Raw genomic sequence first — 24785 nt, 5'->3', positions numbered from 1 at the left:
TGTTGACAATGGCATCTATCAACCAATCAGGTGGTGGCATTGGTTGATCACAGTTATTTGTGTTAATAACTTTATTGTTCATCTTTACATGAACAGCGTCTCTGCGCCAACACAAATGGTGACAAATTCGCATGCCTTCAAAACAGTAGTGTTGATGTATGGCAATGAACAAATCTGATATATATAAAACACAGTGTGTATGCACTTAGCAAATCCAATGACGCCTCGCTCCGCCAAGCAACGCGTGCTATAGCTTAGCAACGCATAGCTGTAGTTAGCATTACTTACTCTATGCATCTATGTGTATGCGTACATTTATGTGTAAAAGACACATACACACACTTGCAGGTATCCTGAGACCAGCATTATACACCAGCCCTGCCTGCCTGCCTGCCTGCCTGGCTGCCTGCTCCTTGAAATGTTGAAACATGTGAATAAATTCAAATATCATATATATAGATATATATATATATATATATATATATATATATATATATATATAAACGACCAGGAGGCGGCACTCGATCAAAGGAGCAGTCAGGAGACAAGTATCTCTTAATCAACGTTTCGAACTTTTATTTCAGTTCTTCATCAGGATATAAAACATTAACACACAGTAAGCATATTTATACATACCACCATAAGTGCATGCCGAATCAGCAGACTCCTTCCGTCCCGCCATAGACGTGACGTCATCAACGCCCGCCGCGCCACAACAGCGCGTCAGTGCGTCAGCGTCATCACGTTGAGCGGGGCGTCGGAGCTGGCATCAGGTTGTTATGGCAACCAAAATAACAGAAGACGCATCAAAGCGAATATACAATAGGCATTTGCCGTGCAGCTAAAAATAGCATGTAAGTGCATCTAATTATAGATGAAGTGACATATTACACTATACAAAAGCACATCTAAAAAAATACATAGAACAATAAAAAATAATAAAAAAGAAGGAGGAATATACAACGGAGAATACGTATTACATGGAGGTCTCATAATGGCAAATATACAATTGTTCAATAAATCATGAATTGTAGCGTTAGTCATGAATCATAACAGAATACCACTGTACATGAAAAGATACTTCATTTAGAATGCCCTTAAGACACACTGTTCAGAAAAATCGTACATTGAGCTAAAGTTATATTAGGACATAAGCAGGAACACAATTTTTTGAGTGGATATACGTTGCAAAAATGAATCAACGCAAGTTCAACTCATTCGAGATCACAAAAAGCAATGAAGACCCCTATGCTCATTGAGCCCGTTGGGTGCAATGGTATTTAAACGTTGGATCCATTGTGCCTCGCATTGTAGTAACTTCAGAGAGCGGTTACCTCGTCGTAAGGATGCAGGAATATGGTCAATGACCATATAGCGGAGCATGGGTATTGTATGTCTGGCTTCCAGAAAGTGTCGGGCGACCGGCTGGTCGCTCGACCCCTTTTCCAAAGCCATTTTAATGGAGTGCCTGTGTCCTGCCATGCGTTCCCTAAGGGTACGGTCTGTTTTCCCAATATAATTTAGGGAGCATGGACAGGAAATCATATACACAATAAAGCGGGTGGTACATGTAACTCTATGTCTCAAAGTGAAACGTTTACCACTAAAGGGATGACAAAAGGAATCACCAGTAATTAAAGCTCTGCATGTAATACAGTTGAGACACCTGAAGCAGCCAGGGCGTGTGCCCAGAAACTGTTCACTGCCAGATGTTTGAAGTTTGGCAATGTCAGTCTTGACCACCATGTCACGCACACTCCTGCCACGAGTGTAGCATGGCATGATGGCTGTATCAGATAATTTAAGTGACTTATCCATCTGTATAAGGGGCCAAAGTTTTTTGGTGGTGGCACTGACATCTGTACTGGCCACATTGAAGTGGTTTACCCATGGCAGACGTTTCCTCTCTGAGGTTTTTTGATTATAAATCAAAAGCGTTTCCCTGTCTTTAGATAGTGCTTTGAGTTTGGCTTCTTGCAGCAGATCCGCACCATAGCCCCTCTCCAAGAATTTAAGTACCATGATGTCAATCTGCTGCTCAGCCAAAGACTCCGTGCTACAGATCCGTTTGGCACGAAGGAACTGGGAATACGGTAGGCTGAATTTACATGTATTAGGGTGGCAACTGGTGGCATGCAGGATGGTATTACGGTCCGTAGGTTTTGTAAAGACCGAAGTCACCACTTCCCCCGCACATATGGTCAATGAGACATCCAAAAAATTGACAGTCTCAGTATCCATAGTATAGGTAAATTTGACAGGACTACAGGTACCATTGTGTTCATTAATCACTTTAACAAAAGCTTCCTTAGGCCCACTCCAAATGATAAACAGATCATCGATATAGCGCGAATAAAAAAAGACATTACACGCTATATCGGGATCACGAAAGAATACATCACGTTCAACTCCAATCATGAACGCGTTGGCGTACGAGGGGGCAAAATTGCTCCCCATCGCACAACCAACGAGTTGCAGATGGAAGGATTTATCATACATAAAATAATTATGTGTGAGGACCAATTCCAACAATGCAAGTATAAAATCCACATCGGGGCCCACATAGTGGGTGTTACCACTCAACAAATTTCTGACAGCCGCCAGTCCAGCCCCATTCGGGATGATGGTGTATAGGCTGGTGATATCCACACTGCATAAGTAACTACCTGTGGGTACCAAAGGCATACCTCTAAGTCTATTAAGAAAAGCAGTGGTATCAAGCAGATGGCCTTCAGAGGCTCTTATACACGGCTGCATTAAAGCATCAATGTATGTAGATACATTCTGAAACAGGGAGCCCCGGGCGCTGATAATGGGGCGTCCGGGAGGGGTAGTAAGGCATTTGTGTATCTTCGGCAGAGTGTAGAGTAGCGGAGCTACTGGGTCTGTTACCAGCAGTGCCGCACTCAGCTCTGCCGAGATAGTACCATCGGAAACAGCTTTATCAAGTACATTTTTCAATTTTTGAGTAAACTCAACAGTTGGATCACGGGCAATGGGTCTATAAACTGTGGTATCGGACAATTGTCTAGATACCTCACGTTTGTAGTCTTCCAAATTCTGGATTACCACGGCCCCGCCTTTATCAGCGGGCCGGATAATGATATTGGTATAATTACCTAAATCACGTAAAGCATTGAATTCTTCCTTAGTTAAATTAGCTCTAGCATTTTTACATTTAGCATTCCTAGGCAAAACAACATGTGAGACTTGATGATCCAATGCTTGCATAAATGTTTTAATGTTAGGGTTGTTAGACATTGGATCAAATACCGATCTAGGTTGCAGTTTAGCTAGTTGCATAGGTATATCAGACACTTTATTAGGGGGAGAAGGATCACCGGTATTCTTACCGAAATGTTCTTTCAGTTTCAGTAAGCGGTTGAGTTTATACTTCTCGATCTCCCATTGCATGTCATTAAATCGAGTCGTTGGCACAAAAGATAGTCCTTTACTGAGTACACTCCGTTCAGAAAAAGTCAATGTCTGTGATGACAGATTGAAGATTAAGCTCTCAGTGGTGGTCTGCCCCTTCTGCCGCGTCCTACGGCACTGACCACCTCTTCTTGTCTTATACCTCCTTCGCGGGCCAGGATTTGTCGGGTGCGAACCCCTAAAGGGGGAAGGACCTTTTTGGCACGTCTGGGAGGCCGGGATGATCCATCAGAATCGCTGGTGGTGTGTACCTCATATGGTGAATCAGCAGCACTTCTATTGCGTTGGGCATATTGTCTTGGACGTCTTCCTTGATAACGGGGGCCCTGTTGGTTATTGGCGCTTAAGATCCACGAGTACACCTGATTCTGGTCATAGTCGGCATTGACTTTTTGGAGTTTTTGTTTTTTGAATTGTATCAATTCACGCTTATAACTGGCAACTTGTTTGGAAATTTTATCCAGCCAGTCGACAGATGTGTCGGCAGTAAAGGAAGTTTTGTGGCTTTTTTCAAATTCATTGATGCGCTCACGTGTCAGGCCCAATTCCCTGCTTGATTCCTCAATTACGAGTAAAATTAAATCCATGCTGCATTTATTTAACACGGCAATCCATTTCTTACAGAAGGCCACGTTAAAACGTCCAATAGTTGGTGCATTACGCACCCGGAAACCACGTGGTATACGCTTATTCTTATAGTATTCACTAAGCGTAATACCATGATACATATAGTCCACTTCTCTCTGTTTAAGCTTGAGCCAATCTTTATACAGGTACTCAAGTGGCCGGGTTTCCTCTGCATCTTCGTCCAATACCAATTTAGACAGTATGGCCTCCGCATCAGATTCAGATAAGGAAAGGAAATGTCCTTGTGTGAGTAAAGCCAAATTGACACCGTCCATGAAGTCAGCATTCTCCACAGCACCCCCTTCAGCCATGATAGCTGCGGTTGGGGATGCACAAAATCTGATGGCTTGTAGTAAATATAAAAAAGCGGGGTGCTATTGCTCCAAACCAAACCAGCGCTGCAAGCTGGAATGGTAATAGAAAAGTCCAGGTGGGAGCAGCACAACCTTTACACCTTGTAGAGCCGGTGCCATCCAATTCCCCTCAGGGACACCAAACAAACGACCAGGAGGCGGCACTCGATCAAAGGAGCAGTCAGGAGACAAGTATCTCTTAATCAACGTTTCGAACTTTTATTTCAGTTCTTCATCAGGATATAAAACATTAACACACAGTAAGCATATTTATACATACCACCATAAGTGCATGCCGAATCAGCAGACTCCTTCCGTCCCGCCATAGACGTGACGTCATCAACGCCCGCCGCGCCACAACAGCGCGTCAGTGCGTCAGCGTCATCACGTTGAGCGGGGCGTCGGAGCTGGCATCAGGTTGTTATGGCAACCAAAATAACAGAAGACGCATCAAAGCGAATATACAATAGGCATTTGCCGTGCAGCTAAAAATAGCATGTAAGTGCATCTAATTATAGATGAAGTGACATATTACACTATACAAAAGCACATCTAAAAAAATACATAGAACAATAAAAAATAATAAAAAAGAAGGAGGAATATACAACGGAGAATACGTATTACATGGAGGTCTCATAATGGCAAATATACAATTGTTCAATAAATCATGAATTGTAGCGTTAGTCATGAATCATAACAGAATACCACTGTACATGAAAAGATACTTCATTTAGAATGCCCTTAAGACACACTGTTCAGAAAAATCGTACATTGAGCTAAAGTTATATTAGGACATAAGCAGGAACACAATTTTTTGAGTGGATATACGTTGCAAAAATGAATCAACGCAAGTTCAACTCATTCGAGATCACAAAAAGCAATGAAGACCCCTATGCTCATTGAGCCCGTTGGGTGCAATGGTATTTAAACGTTGGATCCATTGTGCCTCGCATGTCAAATGAACAAATCTGATATATATAAAACACAGTGTGTATGCACTTAGCAAATCCAATGACGCCTCGCTCCGCCAAGCAACGCGTGCTATAGCTTAGCAACGCATAGCTGTAGTTAGCATTACTTACTCTATGCATCTATGTGTATGCGTACATTTATGTGTAAAAGACACATACACACACTTGCAGGTATCCTGAGACCAGCATTATACACCAGCCCTGCCTGCCTGCCTGCCTGCCTGCCTGGCTGCCTGCTCCTTGAAATGTTGAAACATGTGAATAAATTCAAATATCATATATATAGATATATATATATATATATATATATATATATATATATATATATATATATATCTGCAAACAAATCAGACATCAACACATGAAAAAATCCCCAACACATTACAGAATAAATCAATGTACTCACCAGTCATCAGGGATAGTATCAACTACAATAATGAAGATATAACAAACACATAAGATCCCTTGAACAAGGTATAATAATTAGCACCTATATTTAACTTCCCCCAAAACTAAGCACATATGATAAATATCTCCTATTTCTTTGCCATTAGGAGGGCAGGCTGGCTAATTTTCGTGTTGTAACACTGACAACTAACACACTGTACTTATTTGAAGGGGTGATTTTTACAATAATTGGTGTGTTCTGTCAACTCGATAACATGTACCTGAAGTATCTTTGCGCCACAGAGTCCCGCAGCTGGTATCCCCTCCGGCATTCAGGGGCACGGGATGGGCGCATGGGCGGATCTTGCGGCTCAGATGGTACCTCCCACTCATCAAAGGGTATCTCACGCCGCACAGCAATGTTGTGGAAAAATATACACAGGCCCACGATCCTCGACACCATTTCAGGTGCATATTGTAAGTCACCACCAGTGCGGTGGAGCACTCTAAATCGACCTTTTAAAAGGCCAATTGAGCGCTCCACCACTTGCCTGGTGGCAACATGCGCCCGATTGAATGCCTCCTGTGGGCCCGGTGCTGGGTAGCTGTACGGCGTAAGTAGCCAGGGCGTACATGGGTAACCGGAGTCACCCAGAACCCACGCATCACGGCCTTCCAGCTCTTGGAGTCTTTGCCATATCCCGGTTTGTCGGATGACATGAGAGTCATGGGCACTTCCGGGAAACTTCGAGTTGAAGGCGAGAATCTCCATGGATGGGCCACATACCACCATCACGTTCAGTGAGTGGAACAATTTGCGGTTCCTATATATCTTCTCACTTCGAGATGGAGGCACAAATGGTACATGGGTGCCATCCACAGCCCCTATCACATTAGGGAAGCCAGCAATTTGATGGAAGGCCTGCTGGCTTCTGCGCAGGGTCTCGGTGGCAAATGTCATGGCCATGAAGTGCCCCTTGCGCCTGAACATGGCCGACGTCACACGCCTCAGGATTCGGCAGAAGGCCGGCTGAGATATTCCAGCAAGTACTGCCACTACTTGTTGGAATGATCCTGAGGCGCAGAAATGCAACACCGCCAGCAGCTGTGTGTGAGGCGGAATTGCTGTCGTGATCCCGTGTAGAGGTTCCAGATCGCTCTGAATTAAGGTGAGCAGATCCAGAATTACATGTGGCGGTAACCGGTACCTAGTAAGTACCTCATCATCGGGCATAGCAAACAGAGTCACCCGTGTGCGATAGATTCTAGCACGTCCTGGCCTCCTTGGGCGACGAGTGGGGAGAGCCGCAAGTGCCCTTAGCCTCCTCTCCATGTAGCGCATCATTGCTTCAGCAACCTATAAAGAAATGAACATAAATACTGATGCACCTATGCACATAATGGCCATATCCCACTACAAATAGATTTGTAGCCTTCAATACGTACAATAGATGGCCGCCCCGTGAAATCCCGCAGATCCATTTGACTCTCTAATGATGACACAATAATATGAACTCAATACACACCGTCCAAAACACACAGATAAAGGTGTCAGCATTTTTTGCCGACATCATGTACTATGAGACATTTCATCTATTGCTGGGACATGTTGTCCTGCAATAGATGAACCCACACAGGTTTAAGACCTGTGAGTGAAATAGTGAACATGTGACATGTTGCAATAATGATACACGCACTTTGCTGGCCCAACAATCTGTAGTCAGTGAGGCAATGGTGCATACATTCATACACTTACATTGTTAATGGATATCATATCTACAAGGAGCATGGAAGAGCTTACCTTAGACCCTGACAAGTCCAGATCTGGAGACAAATGATTCTAGCAGCAAGTCACTATTTATAGGGCTCTCACATGTGTGGTCTATAACAGTAGAGATGAGTATTGCATGACTTGTGGCCTGGATTATCTAAGGGATTGGGCTACTTTTAGCTTGTAATCAAACGCCACAATACCACAGTAGTCATGAATCAAATGTCATGTCATGCTAGAAAATAGCATGTGTATTGTGCAATAGTCACAGGTGTATCAGAAGATTCTATGCAATGTTAGCATTGGTGACCAGTATTTCATGTCGAACTTTCGCCAGGTTTTACACAATGGAATTTCAGCCACCGTATGCGGCGCGAAAAAACAGCGACGTACGCTCACGCACGGAACGCAGCTGCCGCTGATGTCCGCCAAACAGGATACACAAACAGTATATAAAGGTGTATTAGAAGGTGACAATGTTGTTGCAAACATGTCTGGATCCCAACCAGAGCTGGACCCAGAGCTGCAGCAACTTTTTCACCAGCTGGACTCCAGCACCACCTATGTGCCACTGCACATGCAGGCAGTGGGTAATGAGGAGGCTGCTGGCCCTTCTACAGCAGGGCAAGCTGCACCTGACCATTCTACAGCAGGGCAACCTACACCTGGCCCTTCTGCAGCAGGCCAACCTGCAGCTGGCTCATATGCACCATCAGCAGAATTGTTTGGAACACAACAGGGGACTTCACAAGGTAGTACCATGGCCAGCACTTCAAGTGCAGCGACTGGTGCCAGGGGGCGTGGCCAGGGACGTGGCAAGGGGCGAGCCAGTGCAACAGCGGAACCACCCAAAAAAAATAAGGCATATGAAGCACAGGAGCTGGCCATCCTGGTTCCCCGAGCACGTGATTGGATAGAGTGTCCATCCGAGAAGCTGACACACACACGCAGATGGAAGATTTGGGAACAGATAACGGCAGAGATTAATGAAGTAGCGCCACAAGTTCGTGAGACGGACCATGTGAAGAAGAGGCAAGTTGTTTTGTGATACATGTGGCCAGTAATAGCCAAGTAATGATTGAATTGATGCTTAGATGCATTTTGCAAATGGCCCGTGAGGTTGTTACGATACACATACATTATTGCCATGTTATTTCGTTGAGAGTTAGAGTAGGGTGATTGTGAATGTGTATTGTAACGGTTGATATCATAGTTGCATGTAATATTATATATGGGACATTAATCACATGTTGTAATATGTAGCACAGAGCAATGGCTGCAACAGCTAACATTGGGAGTGACATGTATTAATATGTCAACTTACATTGCAGGTGGCAGGACTTCAAAACCAACCTGAAGAGAAAGATGACCAAGCGGTGGGAACACAGCCAGACATCTGGGGCCGGGCCCATGCCATCAGGGCTAGAGCTCACCCCCCTGGAGGTGATGGCCGAGAGCTGTATATCAGTTGAGGAGATCAGGGGGGTGAGCACGATGGATAGCGAGGCCCCAGCTGAAGTGTTTGCGTCTTTTCTGGAAGGTAAATATTGGTCATGCCATAAACTTGTGCAAGTAATTATCGTAGAATGTCTCCTAATTGTGTATATCTTTTCCCACAGACACCCCACCGCTTGGTGACGACTCTGCTCAGGAGGTGGAGGAGTCCGTGCCACCTGGCCCCAGAGGTAGGCCTGTGCAGCAGCAGGCATCGGCCCAAGCCGATTTGGCCGCCTTGGCCCAGATGCTTGGGGACATCAACCAGCAGGGAGACTTGGCATCAGAACGGGTGCGTAGGACCGAGGAGATCCTGGCGAGCTTGGTCAGCACCCAGCAGTCCATGGCTGCGAGCATGCAGGCCATGGCTGAGTCACATCAGGCCATGGCTGCAAGTGCTCAGGTGCTGGCCGAGCAAGCCACCCGCCAAAATGATCTCCTCCTCCACCATAATGAGCTTATGGTGGAGCTGGTTACCAGCAACAGGGTCCTAATGTCATCCGTTTCTGGTGCATTACCACCCGCAACACTCCCTGCTGGCAGGAGGGGTAGACCAGCCAACCCCTCCACATCATCTGCTCCACCTGCCCCAGCATCTGGCCGTCCCCGAAGAGCTGCTGCACAGGCCAAGGAGCCTACCAAGGCCAAACGTGGTCGGAAATGAACTTGTGGCTGCATTAATCTCCACCGTTATGTGTTCCCAAATCTTCCATTGTGCTGTGTGTGTCAGCTTCTTGTGTCCAATCACGTGCTGAGGGTAACCAGATGAGCCCTTGCTTCATATGTCCTTTGTGGTTCCCCTGTTGCCCTCTTTTGCCTGCCATTACTGTCAGCTGTACTTGAAGTGATGGCCATGGTACTATCTTGTGAAGTCCCCGGTTGTGTTCCAAATGATTCTGCTGATGGTGCATATGAGCCAGCTGCAGGTTGGCCTGCTGCAGAAGGGCCAGGTCAGTAGCGCACGCAGGGGGGGTTTCCGAGTACCCAGAAACCCCCCCAGAAGTCTAAGGGCCCTAGGCTGAAAGCTGAGGGTCCCCTCTTTCCATGGGTACAAGAATTTTAAAAATCGGCCCTTGGGAACCGGAGATATCTGACTTCAAAGCAGTGGTCCCCATCCAAGCCTGTTAATTGCTCTTCCCAGTCAGATATTTCAGGTTCTGTCTGACCTACAGTTTTTCTGAGGGTATATTCCAAAAGCTGGGACTCTCCCCCTTTGATGGGCACTAGAAGCTTGTCTCTACTTTTTCCAGAACCAGAGAGATCAGCCTTCCAGCAGCTGGTTACTGCTCCAGCTCCACACACCTGGTATGTAGTTTTATATACTTGTTGGCAGATTGCTCTGCCTTCTGAACACTGATCCCCTAGACCCCAGTACCATTTGGTAGGTGGGATTCTCTAGTTTTCAATTCCATTAAAATCGAAGAAATCTATTTCCGAGAACTGGAGATATCTGCAGTCAAGCAAGCTGTCCACCCACCAGAAATTATGAATAATAAGCCCACTCCACTATACACCCTCCTCTGCATATTAAACATCCTCTACCACCCTGGAAGTTATTTATCAGGGCCCCTTCATTCAGCCCAAAGCCCTCATCTCCCACCATCTGTGCAGTAAAGGGGTAATTAGTGGAAATTACTGATCCAGGCACCACATGCTGAGCGGTTGATATAATACCCCCTACCACCTGTGGGACATCAAAGCTTCCCCCACCCCTACCGCTGGAGGAGGATCGGTAGGGGCCCCAATACATTGCTATGCCCAGGGGCCTACACTGCTGTTGATGCCCCTGTATGTATATATATATATATATATATATATATATATATATGTATATATATATATATATATATATATTTGTTTTTATTATTTATATACATTTGGTCTATCTATAATACTTTAACTGACCCGGCATATACTGGGTCACCTAAGTGTCCATTTCCGTGCTTTGCTCCGCCCTTCTGGAAACCCCCTTCTGAAAATCCTGCGTTTGCCACTGCAGGTGTAGGGTGCCCTGCTGTTGAATGGTCAGGTGCAGCTTGCCCTGCTGTAGAAGGGCCAGCAGCCTCCTCATTTCCCACTGGCTGCATGTGCAGTGGCACATAGGAGGTGCTGGAGTCCATCTGTGTGCAATTATATTTGTTTTGTATTATTATTTATTTTGCTGCATTCCTGCCATGTTGTTTATTGTTTGGATGTATTATTTTATGGTCATTGCATCACAGTGGCATTGACTGTGACATGAATATAAATAAATGTGTTTACTTTACCCAAAATGTGTGGTTTCATGAGTACATGTCGAATACACATGTGTATTGATAGTATTAATATTCTGTCATGTCCATTGTTAGCAGTTTGAAAGTGTCTGACAAGTACAGCATATGTGGGGGACTAGTAAGGTTTCCTTGAAGCAGCAATGGTTTCAATTAAAGCACTGACAAGCGGCCTATTAGTGAGTAATGAGTAAAGGAGTAGATTCTATTGGGTTCAGGTGTTAATGGTTGTAGTCATTAGGCGTACGTTCGCCTACCGCATGAACGAGTGGTGTCCGCAAAGCAATAGTACACTTGTGGACACCGCACATTTCTGCCCTTTTTGATCGCGTGCATTCGGAGTGGTTTCCGAATGTACGCCCCCCAACATAAGTGTACTCCCCCGTGTCCGCCCATGTTTCCGCCCCGTTTTGCCCACTTTGAAACTACGCCCATGTGTCATTCCGCATGACGCCCATAATACGCCCCTATTTCCCGACTGATAGCGGTGAACAGTTTTGGACGGGATTTGGCCGAACTGGTACCGAGTCAAGGCGTGGCACATGCGCGTAGCGTTCTCCACGCATGCGCAGACGCCGTAAAGACGCGATCCGAAAGTATGCGGTAAAGTCCGCGTCAATCAGAATAAGGGCCATTGTGCGCTTGTTTCCTGTTTCTTCGCATATATATATATATATATATATATATATATAAAAAGAAACAAACGAACCGGCACTCTAGTATCCAAAAGATCAATAGCCCCGGGTGCCAACGAGTAGGAATGAAATACGTAGAAGAATAGACGTGTCACTCCAGGGGACTTGTTCAAAGAGGTTTATATATCAAAAGAACACAAAGTTACATGGTAAGGGGTCAACGTTTCGATACACAGCGGTATCGTTGTCAAGACAGCATGTAACTCACAGGTATATGCTCGCACGGTGGCGGGACCACAAATATATAACATAAGTATCACTTACTGACTCCATGTGAAACCGGCCGGCAGCCGGGTGCGGCGCGCACACCCCCTGTCACAGAGGCAGGAGCGCGCACCGCTGACGTCACCCCACCTGCTGCATAGCAACGCAGCCAGGTAGGGAGTGCGTCCCCAGCAACCGATCGGGATCCCCACAAGCCAGGACGGAATACATGAATGTACATCGATGTGCAATCATGATACAAATACAAGTACACAATAACAGGCGATGCTGTAGAATGCGCCAGAGTTCAAGTGGATGCTAGAGGGATAAAGAGGGGGAAAAAAGGGGAAAAAAAGAGGGGAAAAGGCAGGTAACACAGCAACCTTATTTTAACGGGTGTAAGGGGACGGGGCAAGGCTGTGTAAACATAAAGTCCACCTGCACATAGGAAGGTCCTCAAGTCCACATAAGATGAAGGAAGGCCAGATGCCATGGACGTCGACATCTGTGTCGACATACGCCAAGTGCAGTCCCAAAGACTAGAAAAACAAGTTCCAGTTTAGTCTATCGTTTAAACCATAAGGTTTAACAGTATTGAGTTTATAGATCCCCTTTGCCTCGAGCTTCAGCAGGAGGCCATCCCGGTCACCCCCTCTTGCCAACACTGGTATGTGGTCGATCAACACGAATTTGATGTCTGCGACGGTAGGGCCAGCCTCAAGGCAGTGTCTGGCCACCGGTTGGTCCGCTTTCTTGGAGGAGATGGCATTATTAATTGCGGAGCGATGGAGTGCCATTCGTTCCCGTATTGTTCTAATAGTTTTGCCGACATAGTATTGTTGGCATGGGCAAAATAGCAAGTAGATGACGTGTGTGGTGAGACAGGTCAAGACGGGCGGATGGGGCTTGCATAGTAACCATATATGTGAGTCTAATCAGATCCCGTATGACAGCCTGCTGGAACGCACGATTGTCACTTCCGCGTTCCACAGGGCTATTCAATCTCATGACACGTTGTAATTGTAACTATCATGACACATTGTGATCATAACATAAGAATAGTTAACCCTTAGGTACTAGGGTTCACTGTATGCCATAATAAGGTCCACAATATAGGCCCCACCACATATAAACAAACATATAAAGATATACATTTAAAACCATCGCACAGTGTGTATACCGCGGAAGTGACAATCGTGCGTTCCAGCAGGCTGTCATACGGGATCTGATTAGACTCACATATATGGTTACTATGCAAGCCTGGTCTGGGTTGCCGTGGGGCATGTAGCCAATGGCTGTGGGTGTGTAGATTGCGTAGATATGCGCCTGAATTGAATGTGGCCTGACGTATGTACAGCGCCTGCACTGTGGAGCGCAGGAACTAATGGATGTGCGCTCCATTGAATATAGTGAGACAGGACACCCGGAAGTGATGCGCACTTTCCGCTGAGTGACACGCAAGCCAGTGAACTCGTCCTAGCACTTCCGCTGAGCAGAACGCACGCCGGAGGACGCGCTGGCAATATATGACCTAAGATATGAAATATGAAAGGTAAATACTATTATGGCTAATGTGCTTTTCTATGTGATCATGTATGACAGTTTTTATGAGGATGGTGTTAAGAGTATATGGGCAGCAGGATAAATACAGTGGATTCCCTCTAAACACACATGTTCCCTAATTACTGTGGATTCCCTTTAAACACACATGTTCCCTAATTACGAGGGAGTGGCTGGCAGGTATCACTGGTTGCTATATAAGGTCCACTTTAGGCTGGGGATAGTTACACACTGGAGAGAGCAGGAAGGGGGTCTTGAAGAAGGTCCTGCACTGGACCGAAACGTCGACCTGTACCCACTATAATGCACTAAAACTGGTGAGAATAAAATAAGCTCCAAGCAAGTCTGGTGAGTGTCTCCGTTTTTTTCTACATGTACTTGGAAGTACCTAAAACTCTTGGGACTTTCTGGATGATGGCACCCCGGCAGTTGTTGATATCTTTGGAGAGTGCTATCCCCAACATATGGATGTACTAAGGGAATCATCGGATGCTTCTCTGGATTGGCACCCCACCATTTAAACAGTTGGATCAATTGCCTTAATGTTGTTCTTATGTTTCCTTTTGATGGGTTAAAGTTTTTGATTGTTTTCTGCATTTTTTGGTTTGTGTAGCTATTAGTTTAGTTATATAAACTTATGTTGATACATGTGTGTGTATTTGTAAACCAGACGCAATAACTTAAACTAGCTGCCTATTGCAAAAGGTGGACTTTGGAGGTATGTCACAATTAGCTGGTTTTCTGGATGAAAATTCCCTTAATGAGGCTGAAAGTATTTTTGTCAGTTTAACTGATGATGAGGCCGATAAGGTCCTCTTTGATCAAGTTGATTTTGACAAGCTACCAGCTGAAACCCCTCTGGATCTGCACCACAAATTGACCCGTTTAAAAAAACGTGAGGTGGATTTGATACTCCACGGGCAATTTTTGTCAGAATACTATAGAAAAAAGAGGATCCCAAGGGGCTTCAGAGTGAATAATGCTCCTACAATAGGACGCAAAAATTCTGCCTTTTGCATCAAATGGTGTGGCATTTTAAATAAATGCTCTGCAGATTTGCTGATATTGGTGGTAGAAGAAGTTGGTAGTGAGCTTAAAAAGTGAGAGCGGAGATTAAAGAGTTTGAGAAAAAGAATAAGTCCACTCTCACTAAAGACAAAACAGAGGATTGGTTGTCCAAAATTCAAGGATTGGTTGAAAAATACAGGACTGATTTGATTGCATTTAAACGTAAAAAATGGGAGACGGTTGAATCTGATTACCAACATCATACAGTGTATAGATGGTTAAGTGGTGAAACACAAAATACCAGGTATAGACAGAGAACCCGTAATTACAGAAGGGAACAGGATCCCACTCGACACTCTGACTCTTCTGCCGACTCTGACACCTCGGGGGGCCTACCCCCATTGGGACGTGAATGTCCAACAGGGTCTTTTTTAGGCCCGGACGTCAGGCCCAAGGTTGGGAGAAGAGCAGGCGGCAGAGACCGCACTCGAGGAGGGGGAGGTACGGGAGGCAGAGGTCGAGGAAGGTAGAACAACTAATTTTTTATTTGTCTGACTACGTATTGTCCTCGGCTGAGGAAACACTGTTGACGAAAGGATTAAAGTTTATTCCTACTTGTAAATTTAATAAAACTGAGTGGAAGATCAATCAGTACAAGATGGGCCGTAAGTTACGTTTAAAGGAATTTTTCAGTGAAAACAAGAGTGTTCAGGATGGCGGTGGGTCGGTGGTTTTCAAGAGACCGAGCACCTTTGACCCCCCATCTTCCAATGCTAGCTTGAAAACATTTTTGCGTATGGTGGATCAGGATGTAAATACTGGATTGCATCACCAGCACACTTTTGATAACCTATCAGGTAAAGAGAGAGTGGCATTGGAAGGATTAAAAAAACAACATGTCGGTGGTAGTTAGAAGTGCTGACAAAGGGGGAGCTATAGTGCTTCAGAATGCCATTGACTATGATAAAGAAATCAGGAGGCAATTGGCAGATTCCAATACCTATTTGAAGCTTGAGTACAATCCCATGCCCCGTATAAAAAAAGAGGTTGATAGCCTCTTAACATCAGCATTGACTAGGGGATGGATTGATGAACAACTGTACAAATTTTTTGTAGTGGAGCATCCAAAATGTCCTTTGATATATACCCTACCAAAAATCCACAAAACATTGACGGACCCCCCGGGGAGGCCGATTATCTCGGCATGTGGCTCCATCCTACAGCCGCTGGCTCAGTTGGTAGATTACTATCTGCAGCCATGTGTGCAGGTGGTGGGTAGCTACATCCGGGATACTGGCGACTTCCTTGGGGGATTACGTAGTGTGGTGGGATTGTCTGAAGATTGTGTATTGGCCACGCTCAATGTCTCGTCTCTGTATACGATAATACCCCACGATGCGGGTATACAGGCTGTACGACGAGCATTGGTGCGTGGCCCATATGAAGGACCGCCCATTGAATTTATTTGTGACATGATCGATAAAGTACTTACGCTTAACCATTTTCAGTACCAGGGGGAGTATTTTATACAGACCTCTGGTACTGCGATGGGTTCTAATTTGGCGCCAGGGTTCGCGAACCTATTTATGGCGGAATATGAAGAAGTCCACATTTTGCAAAGGTATGCTGAGAAAATAGTGCATTACAAGAGATTTATTGATGACCTATTTGTAATTTGGAGGGGAACAAAGGAGTCTTTTTTTGAGATGGTGGGTGAATTGAACTCACTGGAAAGTCCAGTGAGATTCACTGCTAATGCGGACTCTTGCAAAATAGACTTTCTAGATGTTACTGTGATCAATAGATATTCACATCTGGAATATACCCTCTATCGAAAGCCAACTGACAGGAATGCCCTGTTATGGGCGAGCAGTCACCATCCAGAGAAGCTAAAATCAAATTTGCCAGTATCTCAGTTCCTGAGGGTACTTCGCAATAATTCGGACTCTGCACAAGCAGAAAAACAACTGAAAGAATGCAAGGATAGTTTTAAGGAGAGAGGTTATAAGACTGGTGACATTGATCGTAGTCTGGTGAAAGCCAGGAGAATCTACGCAGACCCAGACGCCTCCAAAAAGACCTGCACGAATAAAGATCGTTTGACGCTGGTAATGAAGTGCGATAGTGGGTACAACAAGGTCACAAGTTCTATAAGAAAACACTGGCCAGTGTTGGCAACTGACCCTGCCTTCAAAGCAATAGCTGGTGCCCCCCCCCTGATAGGGGCCAAAACCTTAAGGACATTCTTATGCGTCTGAATATGCGCTACACCCGAGTAGGAGAAAACTGGCTGAAGAAGAAGACAGGCTGCTTCAGATGCTTGAAATGCACGACCTGCAGGGCCCTAATTACAGGGAGTACGTTCTGCCACCCACACTCGGGGTTGAAGATTAAAATTGAACATAATTTGGTTTGTACTATGGACCATGTTGTTTATATCTTAAAATGCCTGTGTGGGCTTGTATACATTGGCAAGATGATACGGACTTTCAGAGAGAGGATGAACCAACATCGGTCCTCAATCCGGCTTGCCTATGCTACATCTGCAACAGATAAACCGGTGGCAGCCCATTTTCTCAAATTAAGGCATCAAGTGTCGGCCATGACATATATGCTCATTGACTGGGTGCCCCCCCTGGAGAGAGGGGGTGATCGTGGACTTTTGCTCCTGAGAAAGGAGGCAAAATGGATCATGAGACTGGACACTATTGCCCCTAAAGGACTTAATGAGGTTAATCCTATGAGTGTCTTCTTGTGATTAAGCACTTTTCTTGCAGAATTTATTTTTTTGATACATAAAGTGTATTATTGCGTCTGTTATACACACTGTGCGATGGTTTTAAATGTATATCTTTATATGTTTGTTTATATGTGGTGGGGCCTATATTGTGGACCTTATTATGGCATACAGTGAACCCTAGTACCTAAGGGTTAACTATCCTTATGTTATGATCACAATGTGTCATGATAGTTACAATTACAACGTGTCCTGAGATTGAATAGCCCTGTGAAACGCGGAAGTGACAATCGTGCGTTCCAGCAGGCTGTCATACGGGATCTGATTAGACTCACATATATGGTTACTATGCAAGCCTGGTCTGGGTTTCCGTGGGGCATGTAGCCAATGGCTGTGGGTGTGTAGATTGCGTAGATATGCGCCTGAATTGAATGTGGCCTGACGTATGTACAGCGCCTGCACTGTGGAGCGCAGGAACTAATGAATGTGCGCTCCATTGAATATAGTGAGACAGGACACCCGGAAGTGATGCGCAATTTCCGCTGAGTGACACGCAAGCCAGTGAACTCGTCCTAGCACTTCCGCTGAGCAGAACGCACGCCGGAGGACGCGCTGGCAATATATGACCTAAGATATGAAATATGAAAGGTAAATACTATTATGGCTAATGTGCTTTTCTATGTGATCATGTATGACAGTTTTTATGAGGATGGTGTTAAGAGTATATGGGCAGCAGGATAAATACAGTGGATTCCCTCTAAACACACATGTTCCCTAATTACTGTGGATTCCCTTTAAACACACATGTTCCCTAATTACGAGGGAGTGGCTGGCAGGTATCACTGGTTGCTATATAAGGTCCACTTTAGGCTGGGGATAGTTACACACTGGAGAGAGCAGGAAGGGGGTCTTGAAGAAGGTCCTGCACTGGACCGAAACGTCGACCTGTACCCACTATAATGCACTAAAACTGGTGAGAATAAAATAAGCTCCAAGCAAGTCTGGTGAGTGTCTCCGTTTTTTTCTACATGTACTTGGAAGTACCTAAAACTCTTGGGACTTTCTGGATGATGGCACCCCGGCAGTTGTTGATATCTTTGGAGAGTGCTATCCCCAACATATGGATATATATATATATATATATATAGAGTCTGTAGTTATAGGCACTCAATGAAAGCAAGGTGTATACAGCTCCGGTGCCTTCCTCCAAACTTAGGACTCCATACAAGTAGGCTCCCAATCTAGACATATGTGTGTATATATATATATATATATATACTAGCTGACCCGCCCGGCGTTGCCCGGGAAAACCTTGGGGTTTCTTTATTTCCAAAATTGCTGAAAAATGTCATCTTACAGTATGCTGTGACAAAGACCTAAGATTGTAATTTGTTATAGATTCCACCATAATGTTAGAATGTGTTTGCATTGATACTCAATGATGGCAATGAAATCAGGTGTGGTGTTGTTGTTTGAAACACAACGCTCCTGAGTTGAAAACTTGTATGTGTTGATGAATTCCACATCCACTCCTGAGATTTAGCACCCACATCCACATCCACTCCTGAGATTTAGCACCTACCTTCTGAGGGTCAGAAATCGGTACAAAATCAGAAAGGGACATGTCCACACCTCAATTTCTATACTTTCAATGGTACAGTTTCTAGGGTGTGTAATTACAGGCGCTGAGTGCGTGGGGTCCGGGGTGGGCGTTACTTACCGCGCCATAATTAATTAAAAATTCACTGCTCCCTGCCACTCACCGAACCTGCCTGCAGCAGTCTCTGAGGTCTGGGGATCTGTAAAGCACATGCACCGAGCATCTCTACCAAACAGTGGGGCAGCCCCTGAGTGTGGGAGCAGGTCCGCTGGCCTGGCCAAATGATGTCATGATGCGATGCACACTATCCGCACCACTGTAATGCACCACTGGGAATGGGTGCAATGGGCAAAATTCTTCCCTACACCCACCGGGCCAATCCACTGATCCAGCCATCACAATCATCAATGGATGCATTGAAAAGGTTTGGAGTTTAAGAAGTTGAAGAATAAGACTGAGAAAAAGAATTGCCATGTTACAAAGTGTACAATTTACTCAATAAATCGTGAAAAAAATATAAGTGTACATAGAAGTACAATCAAGAAATGAAAGTAGGATTAAAAAATAAGTTCTGATTCAAACTGATAATTGTTTGGATGGGTTGGGTTGTGAAACAAATCTATAGGTGAGGGTATGAATATTGTGGGCATAATTGGTGTTTGTTACACCTACAGTGGGCCCTCAATTGATGGGATTTTCACTACAGTGTCACGGTCACAGTGTCACCATAGGGGGATTCCCAATTGGGGTCCAGGTGGTCTTTTGGGACCCTTTACAATCCTGTAGGTCTTTTCTCCTTGAGCTTACAGTCTCCCTTAATGATAGTCAATCACTGAGGGAGACTGTAGGCTCCAGGAGAAGAGACCAACGGGATTGTAAAGGGGTCCCTAAAAGACCACCTGAACCCCAATTGGAAATCCCCCTACGGTGACACTGTAGTGAGAATTTCTCATCAACTGTGGACCCCCTGTAGGTGTACCAAACACCAATTATGCCCACAATCTCCATACCCCCTCCACCTATAGATTTGTTTCGCAACCCACTACCATCCAAATAATTATCAGTTTGAATCAGAATTAATTTTTAATCCTACTTTCATTTCTTGATTGTACTGTACTTCTATGTACACATATTTTTTTCACGATTTATTGAGTAAATTGTACACTATAACGTGACAAATCTTCATCTCAGTCTTATTCTTCAACTTCTTACACTCATAACATTCAAACAAATGCATGCAGCGCTCATGCCCATCGACCAAACATTATCTATGAACCAAAAGAGTCTGAGAAACCCTTAAGGCAGAGCTGTGCCTGATATCCAACTGACTAACAGGGTGAGTGCAGTGTACCCACTTTGTATTGATCAATGGGTGCATTGGCCAGGACAAAGATTTCTCAGTGCAACTGGCCGGGGAGCGCAGTGACAGGCTGGAGGACTGGAGAGACGGATATGGGGAACAAAGTAGAAACGGTACATTAGGTACAGTTTTTATTTGCCGGTACAGATGGTTAAATAAACGGCAAATTATTTTTTATGTGTTCTGTGTGCTTGTGTGTGTTGTACTGTTTTTGTGTGTGTGTTGTAGTGTATGTGGTTGTGTGTGTTGTATTGTATGTATCTGTCCAATGCGTAAGTGTGTGAGGTGTGCTACGTGTATACAGTATGTGTTTGTTGTGTCTTTGTGTATCTGTGCAATGTTTAAGTGTGTGTCGTACTGTTTTTTGGGTGTGTGTGGTGAATGTGTGTGTGTGTTGTGCTGTTAGAGGTATGTTATGTGTGTGTGTGTTGTGTGTATCTGCCCTATGTGTAAGTGCGTAAGGTGTGCTATGTATAAATCTGTGTGTGTGTAGTGTGCTGTGTGTATCTGTGCAATGTTTAAGTGTGTGTTTTGTGTATTGTACTGTTTTTGGGTGTGTGTTGTAGTGAATGTGGGTGTGTGTTGTACTGTGAGTGTTGTGTGTATCTGCCGAATGTGTAAGTTTGTGATCTGTGCTACGTATATATGTGTGTGTAGTGTGCTTTGCGTATCCTGGCAATGTTTAAGTGTGTGTGTTCTGTGTGTTTGTGTTGTACTGTTTTTGGGTGTGTGTTGTAGTGTGTATGGATTTGTATTGTACTGCATGTGGTGTGTTGTGTGTGTGTGTATCTGTCCAATGTGTAAGTGTGTGAGGTGCTCTACGTATAAATGTGTGTGTTGTGTGCTATGTGTGCGTATGTGGTGTACTGTGTGTGTGCGTGTACAATGTGTATGTGTGTGTGTTGTGTGGTCTATGTATATCCTCAATTATTTCCTAATTGTTAAAAGCCTTCACCATAATGTTAGAATGTGTCATTCATACTCAATGACAGCAATGAAATCAGGTGTGGAGTTGTTCCTTTGCAAACGGTTTCCCAGATCATCGATCTTTTCCCCAGAACATCAATGAAGGTAAATTACAACTTGGTGTTTTTTAAATTTCTAAGTGAAATTTCCCAAAAACGGGTTCGAGGTGCACACCACCGGGTCCAGAGGTATCTTGTTGCTGAATTTGGTGTCTCTGAGTGCCACGGTGTGTCCGCAATGCGCCGGACACGCACACACACACACACGCACACAGATTCTTCAACTTATTGTATAGATACAGGCAATCTATGGAATGCCCATGTTTCCTAGGGTGCTGAACCCATGAAGCATTGTAAGATTTATTCAGTCCATTTATCATCATTCTGTGAACATGTTTATCTCTCCTTTTAGGCTGTTCTAAAGTAGACATTAACATTATTAGAGGTGAGAGACTTAATAAAAATTAGAGAATGCTACTAAAATGAAATTACAATCACATGATGAAATTACGTGTCAAATAAGTTTTGCAAATGCAGTAGAGATGCTCAAGCCAAAGATGGTAGGAAATATGTAAAAATGTATAGAATTTTAGATCGATAAAAAAAAAAAAACTGATAACATTGAACCAGCTTCAATATGTTCAAACCAGTTCATTCACGTTTAGGGTTATTTATACATGGCTGCAGTTCCAAAAGTAGTGTTCACAGTTTCATTTTAAATCACAGGTGAAATTAAGTTCATACAGTACTAAATACACATATTGATTGTATTTAAATAAAAAATGCAAATTTGAATGTGAACAAAAATCGCGAATATCTAATTTTAAGCTTAAAAGGGATCGGCAAACCTTGAACATGAATTACTAATTTAAGTGGTGAACTCAAACTGCAACAGCTAAGGCAATTTGCACACTGTCTCCCCACCTCTTTCTGCTTCAGAATATTATGCGCTCCTTCACCAGTGGCTCTCCTTTGCCTAAGTGCATTTTGGACAGTGTATGGTGACTCGGCTCCCGCAATGTTTCATGTGGTGATGCCAATAAGGGTTGTGCGGTAATGATGCAGCAGCCAGGAGTATTTAGGGAGCTTCCTGGACACTCCCAAGCTTTTGTCTCCTGATCAATGCAACATTTATCTCTTCACATATATAATTCAGCTAATAGACTACCATTACAGTGTCCATCTCCAGCACAACCTGCCTCCTGAATTACTAAATTTCTAAACAGCTGGTTCAATCCCAGTATCTGCTTGAATGCATTTTACTGAATAGCTGGTTCCATCCCAGTATCAGCTCACTTGCTGATTTGTGAACAGCTGGTTCAAAACCAGTGTCTGCTTGAATGCCAGTTCCTTGACAGCTGGTTCCATCCCAGTGTCTACTCAACTGCTGGTTCTGCAATTACTGGTCCAATCCCAGTGTTTGCTCAACTGCACGATCCTGAATACCTGGTCCCTTCCCAGTGTCTGCCCAACTGCCTGATCCGAGGATGCAGATGATAGGTCAAGGAAACACTCAATAGAACAGTACCAAAAGGTGGACATGCATACGGTAGACATTGACAAAGGTTGACACAAGCAAAATGTTGAAATGGTAATTGTGGACACATGAAAAGGTTAACATGTGTTTTTCATGTTTTTACATTTTTGGAGTTTTCATACTTTAACATTCAGGTAGCCCAATAGCAGTGGAATTACCAATGGTGCAGAAGGTGCAGTGCACCAGGCCCCCTGAGGACTAAATGGCCCACTGCTGGTCACCCTCTTCCTGTCACCCACTGTTTTTTCCTGTCACACTCTGCCTCTCCCTGCCATCCACTGCCATGTTCCACCACTGAACCAAAACATGGCGAGTGAAGTGAGCCATGCAATGGTATGCACTACACTAATTGGGGGTCCACATTCTCAGGTGTACACACTGACACCACCAAAAACAGGAAAAACTCATGTCTTCCATGTGAATATTTTGCTTGTGTCGACCTTGTGCATGTCCACATTTTGTCAGTGTTGACCGTCAATTAAACTGTCAACCTGGACTCTGTCTATCCTTTGATCCATACTATTCCATCTCAGTATCTGCTGAATTGTCAGTTCTTGAGTAAAACCCATGTCTGCTCAACTGCCTGTTCCAGAAAGCTGATTCAAAGCTGCAAATAATCGTATCTGAATTAAGAATTCACTAGTTGCACCTGTTCCTATCCAACCATGTTGGCGGTATTTGCCGGTAACCCCAGGTTCAATTCATGGAGCCAGTATACCCTGATAGGGCAACAGGGAGGAGCATTGGGATTATTGTGGTCATCTAGCTTGGTCAGAATCTGGAAGTCAAAGGTACCAAAGGAGCAAACATAGACAGGTCCAATTCAGGCTGGGTCATACACGGGTGGTCACAATATGCAGTACAGGAGGATTAGGCAGAATGAGATAGCGGAGGTCAATAATTAATAATCAGAAGACTAGCAAACACTGAAAATGCTGGAGCAGATGTAAAGACCTATACTCTGGCAGAGAATGTCTGCCAGGAATTTCCTTTTATAAGGAGGAGTCTGCTGCAGATGCCTGATGACATTTAACAAATGTTCACTTCTAGCCCTAGGAAGGACACGAGCCCACATGCCCAGAAGGTGCCGATGCACCTGTCCCCACTGCTCAATGGGACCCCGGCACTGCAGGGAGCTGCCTGCCATCTGTGATCTGTACCAGAGGAGAACCCAACACCTGCTGCCACCGACCGCAGATCCAGCACCCTCAGACATGGTAAGAGCATCCTGTGGTCCGAGGGGCTGTGACATTACCCCCTGGGGGGGGGGCTGGAACACCCAGTTCAGTAGCACACCCAGGGGTGGTTTCTGAGTACCAATAAAAAACCCCAGGAGTCTAACGGCCCTAGACTGAAAGCTGAGGGTCCCCTCTTTCCATGGGTAGAAGAATTGTAAAAATTGGCCCTTGGGAACCGGAGATATCTGACTCCAAAGCAGTGGTCCCCATCCAAGCCTGTTAATTGTTATTCCCAGTCAGATATTTCAGGTTTTGTTTGACTTAGAGTTTTTCTTAAGGGGATATTCCAAAAGCTGGGACTCTTTCCCTTTGAAGGACACTACTTTTCCCAGAACCAGAGATATCAGCCTTCCAGCAGCTGGTTACTGCTCCAGCTCCACTCACCTGGTATGTAGATATATATTCTCGTGGGCAGATTGCTCTGCCTCCTGAACTCTGATCCACTAGTCCCCAATACCAGCTGTCCTCCCAATGCCCCCTTCTCCCTCTCCATCTCCCACCATCTGTGCAGTAAAGGGGTAATTAGTGGAAATTACTGATCCAGGCCCTACATGCAGAGCGGTTGATATAATA

This window comes from Crinia signifera, chromosome 3 (genome assembly GCF_055691185.1).
Source record: "Crinia signifera chromosome 3, ASM5569118v1, whole genome shotgun sequence".
Classification (NCBI taxonomy): Eukaryota; Metazoa; Chordata; class Amphibia; order Anura; family Myobatrachidae; genus Crinia; species Crinia signifera.
The sequence above is the reverse complement of the archived record's forward strand: the minus strand, read 5'-3'. Positions refer to the sequence as shown.